At 37.4% G+C, this 11,628-nt stretch overlaps 1 protein-coding gene across 1 annotated transcript in view; it reads left to right on the top strand.

The window, feature by feature from the left end:
- Positions 1-812: 812 nt before the first annotated feature.
- furinb (furin (paired basic amino acid cleaving enzyme) b) overlaps positions 813-11,628 on the top strand; it is a 108,412-nt gene continuing 97,596 nt past the window's right edge. Inside the window, exon 1 of the mRNA XM_053480879.1 lies at positions 813-1,530. The gene's annotated coding sequence lies outside the window, so the exon portion shown is untranslated. The remainder of the gene's footprint in view (positions 1,531-11,628) is intronic.

Genomic DNA, 11,628 nt, shown 5'->3' with positions numbered 1-11,628 from the left:
TGTAAAATATTATATTTTAAATATTAGGAACCAATAAGGTTATGGATAGCCACTGTGATAACAGCTCACAGTTTGACATCTGCTGAAAGAATTGAGCCAAAATGTGGCAGTACATACACCCCAACACCAGACACTTTAAAGATTACATGTAAATAAATAGAAAACTGGCCGATGTACAGAGACATGCAAGAAACAAATATACTCACTCATTCTCTATACAACTTATACTGTAAAGGGTCAGAGAAGGCTTGGAGAGTATTGCAGGGCAGAAGCATGCACATACATACACACACTCCTGTGCACTACAGGCAAAATGGCAATGCCAATTAGCTTACCCCGCATGTTTTTGGAATGTGGGCGGGAACATGCCTGGAGAAATCCCACCAAGCACAGAGAGTATAAAAACTTCAAGCACACAGATCCGAAGTGGGATTCGAACCTTTGACCCTGGAGATGAAAGGTCACAGTGCTTCGGAAAGAAATATAGTTTAATCAGATTGTTTTATGAAAAAATGCATGCACCAAAATTTCTTGCCATCACTATAAATTGATGGATTTTTGTTCAAATTGAGGGCGGGCTGCCTTAAAAACAAATAGCTGAAAGTCAAATAGCTAGGAAGGTAAAAACGCATAAATTAATTAAAAAAAAATATTTAAAAAATAAACACTTTACGTTTGTAGTTGCGACACGCGCTATTAAAACTGAACGGCACGTCGCGTTCTGTCATCTGCCAGTAGATGGCGCTAGGACCTAGCAGATTTCGATCGCGCTCGTGCTTGCATGACGTATTTCCTGGGATTCGTAGGCCAGGTCTAGTAACAAAGAATGGAGTGTGGATTCGTTGCTGATCCTGCACTGTTAACGTGCACGGTGTCGTCTGTAACGTGAACAGTGTTGATACAGTGTTGAATGGGGATTTGCATTAGGGCCGCGGCATGCCGTGAGTCCAGGGACAGGAGTGGATGCAGAGGACTGGAGGGAATGAGACAGTAGGGAAGGAAAGTTTGCTCTACGGGCTGCTGGAGCTTTTAGAACGCGATGCTGAGTTCGGGCTCGCGCGGATGGCTTCGGTTTGACGTGTCACAAAGAGAATCCTCCGGTGGACCCGCGCACAGAGCGAACAGGAGAACTAGGAGTGTGAGATCGGGATTTTCCGCTGTGACTAAGAGACTGACAGCTTGATTACGCCGGCAGCTTCTGTAGGAGGAGGAGCAGTGTTTTGAAGGGGTTTGTATAGACGTGTGGACACACGCCAGTGAGTAATTTAATGAGGCGCGTGCCAGAGCGCGTGTGACCGGCGGTATTTAAAAAAATAAGGAAGTCACCGTGAGCGGCTAAACACGCCTCGGGCTACTTTGTTACGCTGTTGTTACGGTACAGCGGTATTGTTCTTATACTACTGTAGACTGAAGCTTCACTGGCTGTTAATACGGCTTAATTACTTTCTCACTGAATTCATTTTCTTTTATTTGTAAATAACGGACACTGGACGCGGACATGCTTTTGAACTCGTTTTGAAGATGCAAAGGGTAAGTTTGTAGCCAGGTTTCTTCTTCTTCTTCTTCTTCTTAAATCCTAACCGCTGTTTATGTATTGTTATTTTGAACTGTCACTATAACACACACACCCTATCCTCAAACCCAACAAACAAGCAAACTAAACATTTTTATTTATGTTTGTTTTGTTTTGTTTACTAACACCTGGCCTCCATAAAGCAAAACAAAGGCTTTTTTTTATTGCTGTTTTGGGAAGTAATTGAGGAGACAACTAAGATACTAGAACATTTGCTGAAGTAGATATTTTCATCCAAGTGTCTGTTTTCTTAGTGTATAATTTTCCTTTTGAAATTTGTATTGTAAAACCAAAGTTGAATTTAAGGACACAACCGGTCCTCCTGTGAACTGTGACAGGTCGTCTGATGATAAGTGCAGCTGTGTAGCTGTATAAATTTTCGCCTTTTGTCCTTCCACTGGCTGATGTTTTTATTTGCAGAACAAAGAGTTAAGGGATAACACTTGTACTTAAAAGCCCATCTAACCAAGAGTGCATTTCAGAAAACACTTGAGGACAAAAGATGATGATCACCCTTAGCAGAGCTGTGCTGCTAATAAGCGGGCTGTGTTAAAGGCATAATACCAGGTTTTTCAAATCAACAACTCTACATCCAACAAGCGGAGGGGTTATTTACACCGAAATACCCTGCAGTGCTTGTATGTGGATAGGACTCAACTCTTATTAGTCATCTCTGCTACACATGCAGTACTGCAGTGATATAATTTTAAGTGTGTTCAACCTGTAATTAATGTTAACTCTCAAAAATGGTTCTAAAAACTGAACCATTTTTGAGAGTAAAAAAAAAATTACTGGGAAGTAATGCTCGTCACTAAAAGTGACAGCATGTGTTGTTAGTATTTTAGAGAAACATAATTAGGGCGCAAATTGGACCACTGGTATTCCTTTGAGTGAAACATTTAATTAGCATTTCTGATAACAGATTACACAAGGCAAATTTACAGAAAATCATTTCCTGATCTCAATCTCTGATTATTAAAATGTTCAGAGAAGAACTATCAAACATGGCCCAAATAAGAAACTTTAAAGGGAAAAAGGGGAATGCCCACTGTTCTTCTTCAGAACAGATAGAGTGATATTGAAATGATAAACATATAATGAATAAAATTCATTTACATCATTTGTACGTCACGTTGTTACTGCACTAGACATCCATGTGGGGAAAATATGACTTTGAATAAAAATGTGTCTTAAATGTTAACACCACCACTCTTGTGTATGATTAAGTATATTTTAATAGTGGCAGCTATAGATCATGTCAAAGTTCAAGGGCATTAAAAACACACTCTAAAAGTTTAGCTTTTATATGTGCAGTGATATTGAAACTCCCGAACACCACAAGGCAGGGCATCCTTCAGTGTCAGTTCTTTCTTTCATTTGTCTTCAGTATGTGCCTTATTCTTGTCAGGGTCATGGTAGATTCAGAATTTACCGTCTGAACACGACATAAGACAGGAATACATCCAGGATATAATAAATTTAATGTATATGTATACTAAAACATATATGTAGTACTAATACTTAAAAGAATGTTGCAGTCAAAAATGCTAATATTGTGAACAATACATGAAAGCTAATCATCCCTAGTTAGCACAAATACTCTAGCACTAATAATGGTAATCTCCATTAATAGATGGAAACCTCAGCATTTTTTTAACATTCCTTCAATATTCACAGATGGACCATTATAATTTTCAGGATCATCTCTCCAGTTGTGTACATCATGGTGTACATTTCCAGTGACGGCATATATTTAAGAGACTGAATTTTTCTGCATCATCATTTTAATTATTACTGTATGTACTGTGTTACCATGTAGGCCTTGGATATTGCTTTAGTGATCTTCCTACTCTTACCAAATAGAAGCTGTAACCCCAAAAGCCCTATACAGAAAATCATAAATGCCTGAGAATTTCTTTTTTTTTTTTAAAGCTGGCACACCCATAACTGTTCTGTTGAAGCATTATATTTGATAATGTGGGTAGGTTGCGATGACTGCTGGCAAGCTTAATCGTAGTAAGAAATCATCTTCCTAATATAAATGCATCAAATGTTGCTCATCCTTTGTTTTTGTTGTCCCTTTTTTGGCCAGATGAGTCAGGTCTTATAGAGAGATAAAAAAAATCACATTCATATTTACACACATTTCTTATAGATGGGTAATGTTCGGTTTTTGGAAAGTGTGTGTGTGTGTGTGTGTGTGTGTGTGTAAACATCTGAGGTGTCTTTGTATTGTACTGCACCAGAATAGCAGAGCATAACCAGCACAAGGGAAGAACTAAAATAGCATTTATAATCACTTTTTTTGCCATTTAGAAGTGCCATTTTTGACCATAATAAGCCAGATTTTTTTGTAAAAAAAAAAAATAAAAATAAAAATAAAAAAGAAACATGATTGCTGAGGCAGGAGAATAAAAGTACTTTATAATAAGATGTTCCTGAGCATCTGAGCTTTTAGTTTTTCTGACAACCCTGTAATAGTAAGGTTTATTTAATATAATAATATTGGGCATTGCGAGAAAGTTAGCATCCCTGGTCTTCCACCTGTTGTCTTGGAGAGTCTAAATACACAAGTGTACCCGAGAACAGAGACCAAAAAGAATGGGGGTGGGGGGCATGGTACAAATTAATTGGGCCTAATGTGAAAACGCCCTTAGTGCACAGGTGAGGCGTTTTACAACTATTGGTTACCGTAGGTTTTTATGATATTCATTATAAGTAAAGTATTTGAATATTATGCCTAATTTGTCCTTGTTGTGGAGTCAGTTTTGTTACCTAGCTAAGAAATAGCTGGCGAGTGTCTGTATTTTTGTGTTTAAGAGTAATTTTATAGGTTAGATTAAAAACAATAAACATGCATGGCACGGATTGAATACATTTATAAAAATTAATTCATTATAGATTTGTTCTCTACACCATATTTGAACAAAAGTTTCTGGCCAAAGTACCAACAATGAATCTGCTGTTTGGGCCAGTTTTTGGGCTAGGTTTTGTGTAGTTTATGTGCAGAATGGACACAGTTACAGCTCAGTGTCATTGACGCACAGGCACTACTGTTTGATCAGACAGTCACATTAAGAGCTAACCAGCTGGTGTCAACCAAGACACAAGCTCCTTCTTCCATCTGGTGCTCAGTTACGGTGACAGTCACATTCGTGTGCAATCAGGTTGTTCTCCATAATAATGAGCAATCACGAATACTTGCATACTACTCTACTAAATAATATGTCACCAGACCATAGGCATTATTACTGGTTAGAAGTACTAGTTAGTTTGTAATACACTTTGGCACACTGCTGTGAATTCTTCTGTAACTAGCTTACAATAACATAAGAGGATAGCAGACATTGCATTTTGTAGGTATAACAAATTTTTATCTACAGGTGTTGCTTTACTACTTCCTGTAGTGTGTTGTATTTAGCTTTAGATTAATTCTGCATAAATTCTCTGTGAGAGAACACGTATAGATTATCTTGTAAAAGCGGGTTCAATTCATAGCTAGACTTAATTACCGTGTCTGTGTGCATTAAGTTTGAATGGTCTCCCCATGCTTGGTGGGTTTCCTTCGTGAACTCCGGTTTCCTCCTATTAGGCTAATTGACTTTGACAAAATTGCCCGTAGTGTGTGAATGAGTGTGTGAGTGAGCACTGCGATGGATTGGCACCCTATCCAGGGGTTACCCTGCCTCGTACCCTAAGTCTTCTGGGATAGGCTCCAAGCCCCCTGCGTCCCTGAATACAGTATAAAGTGTTATTGACGATGAGTGAGAGTGAGTGATCCTAATGTGGATGGAGTTTTTTACATAAAGTAGCCTATTTAAGTTTACTTGTCAGGATGTGACCCAAAATGTTGCATCCGGACAGCAGTTTATTTTTTGTTTGTTTGTTTTTTTTAAATGATCATGGATTCTTGTTTACGTTAGTATTCACCTGATTTTTTTAGCTTGTACATCATACTTTTTTCATACAACTCTTTTAAAGTAGTTTTAAATTCTTACCGGTAATATGTAGCTAAGAGGAAAATAAACCATGGAGCTGGTGAAGATTCTTGCAAATCACATACATTTCTTTTTGTTTCTATTCAGTCCGTTCCGGGTTGAATCTCAAATAGCGTTAAATAGAAAGCTAGTGAACAATGTTGTTCACTCATTCGTGTATGGAACAATCCCTTGTTCCACACACAAATGAATGCCCTTGATCAGGGGTTGGAGGCGGATTTGAAATTCAGCTTTGTGTTAGAAGCTAGTTAGCTTTGTAGTTCACAATAGCCAGGGACAGAACAGCGTGGACGGTTCAGGGTCAAGTCGGCCTGACTTAGAAGTAATTACTAAGGATACAGTAGTATGTGTTGCTGAAAGTGCTTCAGTGCCTGTTTTTTAATATGGGTTTTGGCAGCTGCTGAATGCAGACTGTTTTGACCTATTTTCACCCATATTGGTGACCAAGAGTAATTAGTGATTGTTAGAACACCTGTGGTGTGTAGTGATGCATATAGTTAAACATCCCAGTGCCATTATGCTGTATATCAGCACTTTTGAAATGTCTTTAATCCAAACAGATTACTCAGTCGGAACTAACTTTTGTATAGCATTCATAATAGCTTTTCTACAGCACGCTCCAGGCTTTTCTCCATCTTGTGTTATAATGCTTAATTATTCCATGGCTCAATTATTTTATTTTAAATTCATTGAAAACACTGAGACCTGGGCATTCTCCAGCTGTGTCTAATCATTCTGTGTTATCTTTATTACTTGTATTGTCCTTTCATTTTGCCTGCAGTGGGGGTCTTTACTGGGTAGACCTACAATGCAACACATGTATAAATGATATCTAACCCCCTTGCGAACTATAACGTTGAAAAGTCTGTTTAATCTTTTAAAGAAACTCTGTGTGTGAGGTAAGAAACAAAAGTCAGTCAACATAATTATTACATAATTATCACATTTGTAGTGTGTAAAAAATATAGTTTTTTTATGACCAATTTTAATTGTCACTCAAATTTTTGTTTCTGTCTTGTTTTATACAAAGTAGTAGTAGTAGGTTTGGGTACTCATATAAAACATATAAATTTATGTTAATTCGTACACAAAACATGTCTTTCTAAAATAACTTTAAAAAAATCAAAACAGTTTGTGATTTTTCATGTCTGCAGAGAAGATACGGATGAGGAACTTGAGTACTAGAAATAAAAGATTTGGAATGCTGTACACATTAAACAAATAAGGTTTTACATTATGTGAATAATAAATGTACCTGCTGCACATGGTACATGTAGAAGGTTTTTAATTGTGAATGATGTTTTAATGAAACACACTCCAGGCAGTGCTTCCCCTTGTGACTAGCTGGAGCCTTCAATCCACACAAATGTGACATACACATATGCTCCTACTCCTACTCTTTTCAACCAAAGGATTTTATAGAGACTATCCATCCATCCATCTATCCATCTATCCATCTATCTATCTGTCATCTATCTGTCTATCTATCTGTCTGTCATAAAAAAATATTTTTCATTTGCTTTGCCCAGAAAGTTTATTTCCATGTTGATCAAAACAAAACTCTTTCAGACTTTAAAAAATGCTCTGTAAAATGCTTCTGTGGCATCTGTGATCTCTCACAGCAGGATGAGTAAAGCTGAAGTCTGTCGCTCTGGAGAGAGTGCAAGGACGAACTGCATTTAGAGCAAAGCCTGTATAAAGATTCTGGCATTGATTTTAGACAGAGATGGGATCTCTAGCTATGTTTGTTTTGCACTGACTATCAACATAATCACTATTTATCTTTGTCTGCTGGATTTATACAGTAAGTTACTGTCACTGATGCTTAGATATTGGCGTTAAGGTCGCTTTCAGTTTGAAGTTTTTTTTTTTTTTTTTAACGACACACACCTTTATTAAAAGATCAGTCACGTTTACCGGGGTAGTTCTAGGACCAGAACAGAAAGAGTTGTGAAAAAATGCTATCTGAAAACGTAGACAGTACCACAGACAAAGCCTGGTCTGCGGTGGCTGTCTTTTAGCACTAAATGAATAAATTCCCTTTATGCCTTAAGTGTTCATTTATGTGACTAAAAACATATTACTTGATTGATAGTTGCAGTGCATTCGGAAAGTAATCACAGCACTTCACTTTTTCCACATTATTATGTTACAGCCTTATTCCAAAATAAGGCTGTAACACATCAACTATACTAATATACAGAAGAAAAAAAATCCATCTTGCAAGCTAGTGTTTCACATCAACATTCGACTCTATGTTGTTCTATGTCATTCGACATTAGAGTACAGTTAATGGTTATAACACACCAGCTCTAGGAATTATTTTTTTGTTTGTTCCAGTTTTTATGGCAACCTCTATCTCAAGGCAAGTCAAGGCAAGTGTTGTTATTGTCATTTCAACCCTTTACAGAAGAGACAGTACATAGTGAACCAAAACATTTCCCCACTGAAACTACATAAAACACAAGCATACCTGAGACAACTAAAATTATAAACACACAATGACATAACATGTATGTATGCATGCAGGCATGTGCAAACCATGCAGTGCAAGGTTTCACAAGGACAGCACAGTGTTGACTTAATAAAGTGCAAAAAAAAGATATTTTTTGCAAATCCATATGGCGATGTCAATCAATGTTGTGATAAATATACAAGTTAGCCAAGTAAAATAGTCAGAAAATGCAAAACAGAAGTCTTACAATGATCTGTGTTTGGTGGTTATGTGTACACTGCGATCACGCGCATTTGTGTCTTTGTGTCATAGAGCTGGCATGCAGAAATATGTGCAGTCCACCCACAAGCTAACTGCTAACTGTGGTGCTCTGCGTTGACTGGTTGTCATAGTGGTTGGCATAGAGATGTGTACTCAGATGTTTTTACATTTCTTCTGCAGATTTAATCAAATTCATAACAGCATAGTTCATTTCACAGTAATATGTAAAGTGTACACAGTAACTAATTTAAAAAATATACCACAGGATATGAAATTAATGCTTAGGCTATGCTAGGGAAAAAAAGTGGGAGCTTGAGCTCCAGCTTAAAAAAAGCCTCAACAGGCCTATAATATCTACACATTCTTTTGCCTCTAATTCCTGTCTTTTTTCCAAGGAGAACTGTTGTCAGGGGGTGGTATGCTCTAAACAAAGACAAGGTATCATGTTATCATTCACAGTTGTGGCCAAAAACCTTTTTCTCTAGGAGGTAACATCTGTTGGCAAAATCAGAGAAAGACTATAAACCAGAACCTGTTTTAAAGTAAACTCATCACACCACTGTGGCGGCAATAGAAAATCAGTAGGTAATTACGGCTGAAGGTTTCCCAGGGAGAAAAACACAGGCAAAGGAACTTATTCATTAAACCCGTGTACACTCTAATCTGATCATACAATCAGTGTATGCAAATTCAATAGACAGTTCCCTTATTCATCAGTTTCATTTCTGGAGTATCTGTACAATTACAATTACGTCTAAATGAAGTGCATGTAAATTTGCGCATTAATGTTGTAAAAACTTGCAAAATGTTTGATTCGTTAAGATCATCAAACTTAATGTCAGTGTTGTCAATAATTATAGCAAGTGGAGTATGTGGTAAGTTGAATAACACTGATAATATTGAGGTCACGTCAAGTAGGTTTTTACTGTATTGTCATTTTAACCATATATAGTTCAGTATACAGCGAACAAGATGCTACATACATATAAATTAACAACATGAACAAAACTAACTAGCTAACTAAGACACAAAAACCTTGAAGTGGTGTCAGCTTTCAGTTTATAAGAAGTTTTTTATTAACTCAGATGACAGTAGGCACATTTCGGTTCTGAATGGGTAGTAGCCTTGTATAGAAGAGCACACAGCCAAACTGTACAACACTGATCTATCACCACACATGCTAGACCTGGGTTAATTATTTTAATAATCTGCTATTCCTTGTTCAGTTTCTATAAATAGACATTTAAAGCTACTGCTTGCTCGTTTCTTCTGCTTCCACCACATCAACTTCAGGAAAAACAGATTCACTTGGTGCCTAATATATCCCACCCACTACCCGGTGCCATTGTACCCAGATATTGTAACTGTAGCTACTGTGACAAGGGCCAAACGGTAATGAGTGATGTAATGGGTCAAAGCAACTCCAAAACTGCAGCACTTGTGGCAGGTTTCCTGTCTGCAGTGGTCAGGACCTACTGTACCAAAAGTGGTCCAAGGAAAGAAAACTGGTAAACCAAGCAATGGTGCAGCCAAGGCTCACTGTTACCCGTGGGAAGAGATGGCTGGCCCGTGTTCTCTGATCCAATAGAAGCGCAACTGTATCAAATTGAAGAAAAGTTTAATGCTGGTTTGATTAGAAAGGTGTCAGAACACACAGTGCCTCTCCTGTTTTTTGTGGCAAAAGGCAGGGAATACTATACATTAGGTAGGTGGGCATAATGTTATGGCTGATTGGTGTAAATTTGTCTCTATTTTTTATTTCAGTCATCTTCTGTTTCTTTCATTAACTATTTTTTTCCAGCACCTCATCAATCAGAACAGTTGGAGACTTTTTACCAGGGTTGGCACGGCATGACATTTCAGCACCTTGGACCTGCACCAGCTGGGGTTCAGAGTTTGAAACTTGGCTCACCTATATTTATAAATGAAGCTTAAGTGAAATAACAGAACTGCTTGTGTAGTTGAATATAGGCACACACACAAAAATAAGGCACATTTCATTGCTGTCTATATAAGCCTTTAGTATAATTTTAATTTCGTAAAAAACAGGATTGGAAAAGCAAATCTCTTGGATCCTTGTTTTTTGTTTTTTTATTCAGAGTACTCTCACAATCGCTTTTAAATCAGCTTTACTGAAATGCTTCCTAAAAGCTTCTTGTTGGTAGTGGCTATTGGTTCACTGTTGCAATACTTGCATAAATTATGGCATTTTATGTAAATTATCTGTGGGGATAAATTGTGGATTGTTGTATTCTTTTGACATAAATAACGAACTAGTGGAAAAGTGCTTGTATCTAGAAAGCTGGAGTTGATCTACCAATTGCATTTAATCACCACTCGTTTTGATTTGACAGTTTAATAAATGAGAAGCAGGTTAGTCTTTTTTTCATGTGCTTAAATCTATTCTCATTTTTATGCAACATTGATGAAAAGGGCCATTGACAATGAAAATGAAATCAGACGTACCTGTAGAAGATGGAATAATCACAGCTATGTGGCACTAATTCTGATGGAATAAAGAAATGTGTTGTCTGTCAAAATGTTAGGAATATCTTTATTGTTTTGGAAGTAACGATGGTCTGATATTTTGTATTGGGTTAAATTTGTAAGGAAAAAAAATCTATGTGATATGTAAATATTTTAACGAGTTGAAATAAAGCCTCCTGCTGTGCACATCCAATTCAAATAGTTATTTCTTTCCCACAGTATAAAGAGAAGCCATGTCACTTTCAGAATGTCCAGGTGTGTTATTCAGTCTCTCCCTCTCTCTAGGCTTTGTCTTAAATGTTTTGATTTATGTGCTCCCACAACAGTCCTACCAGTATATTTAATTGCTTTTTAGCTATGTTCCTTTATTACCCCCTTAAAAACACACCTTCCTTTTTTTATATGGTTTCAGTGCATGTATTAGGGGACCAAGAATGTCAGTACTGAGGGCATATATTTTATTTGTGTAGATTATGTATCATGATTATGTAGATTTAAAAACAGGTTAAAACGTAAACAACAGTTATGAATGTTGTTGGTCTTTCGCCTGCTCCCGGCAAGGGGTCACAACAGCGGAATATCCAGTCCGCACAACAACTTGGCATAGGTTTTATGCCGGATGCCCTTCCTGACACAACCATCCTATTTATCCTGTAAATATTTGTATGAACACTAAAAGAGTCAACACCATAAGACATAAACTAAAAATGTTTCACAATGTGTCCCTGAATGAAGGGAGGCTCAAAATCAAAAGTACCAGTCAGTATCTGGTGTGGCCACCAGCTGCTTGAAGTACTGCAGTGCATCTCCTCCTCATGGACTGCCTATTGCGGACAGTCTGAGCACTGATGGAG

This window comes from Clarias gariepinus, chromosome 2 (assembly GCF_024256425.1).
Source record: "Clarias gariepinus isolate MV-2021 ecotype Netherlands chromosome 2, CGAR_prim_01v2, whole genome shotgun sequence".
In the NCBI taxonomy this organism is placed as follows: domain Eukaryota; kingdom Metazoa; phylum Chordata; class Actinopteri; order Siluriformes; family Clariidae; genus Clarias; species Clarias gariepinus.
This window is presented reverse-complemented; position numbering and strand designations above follow the sequence as displayed.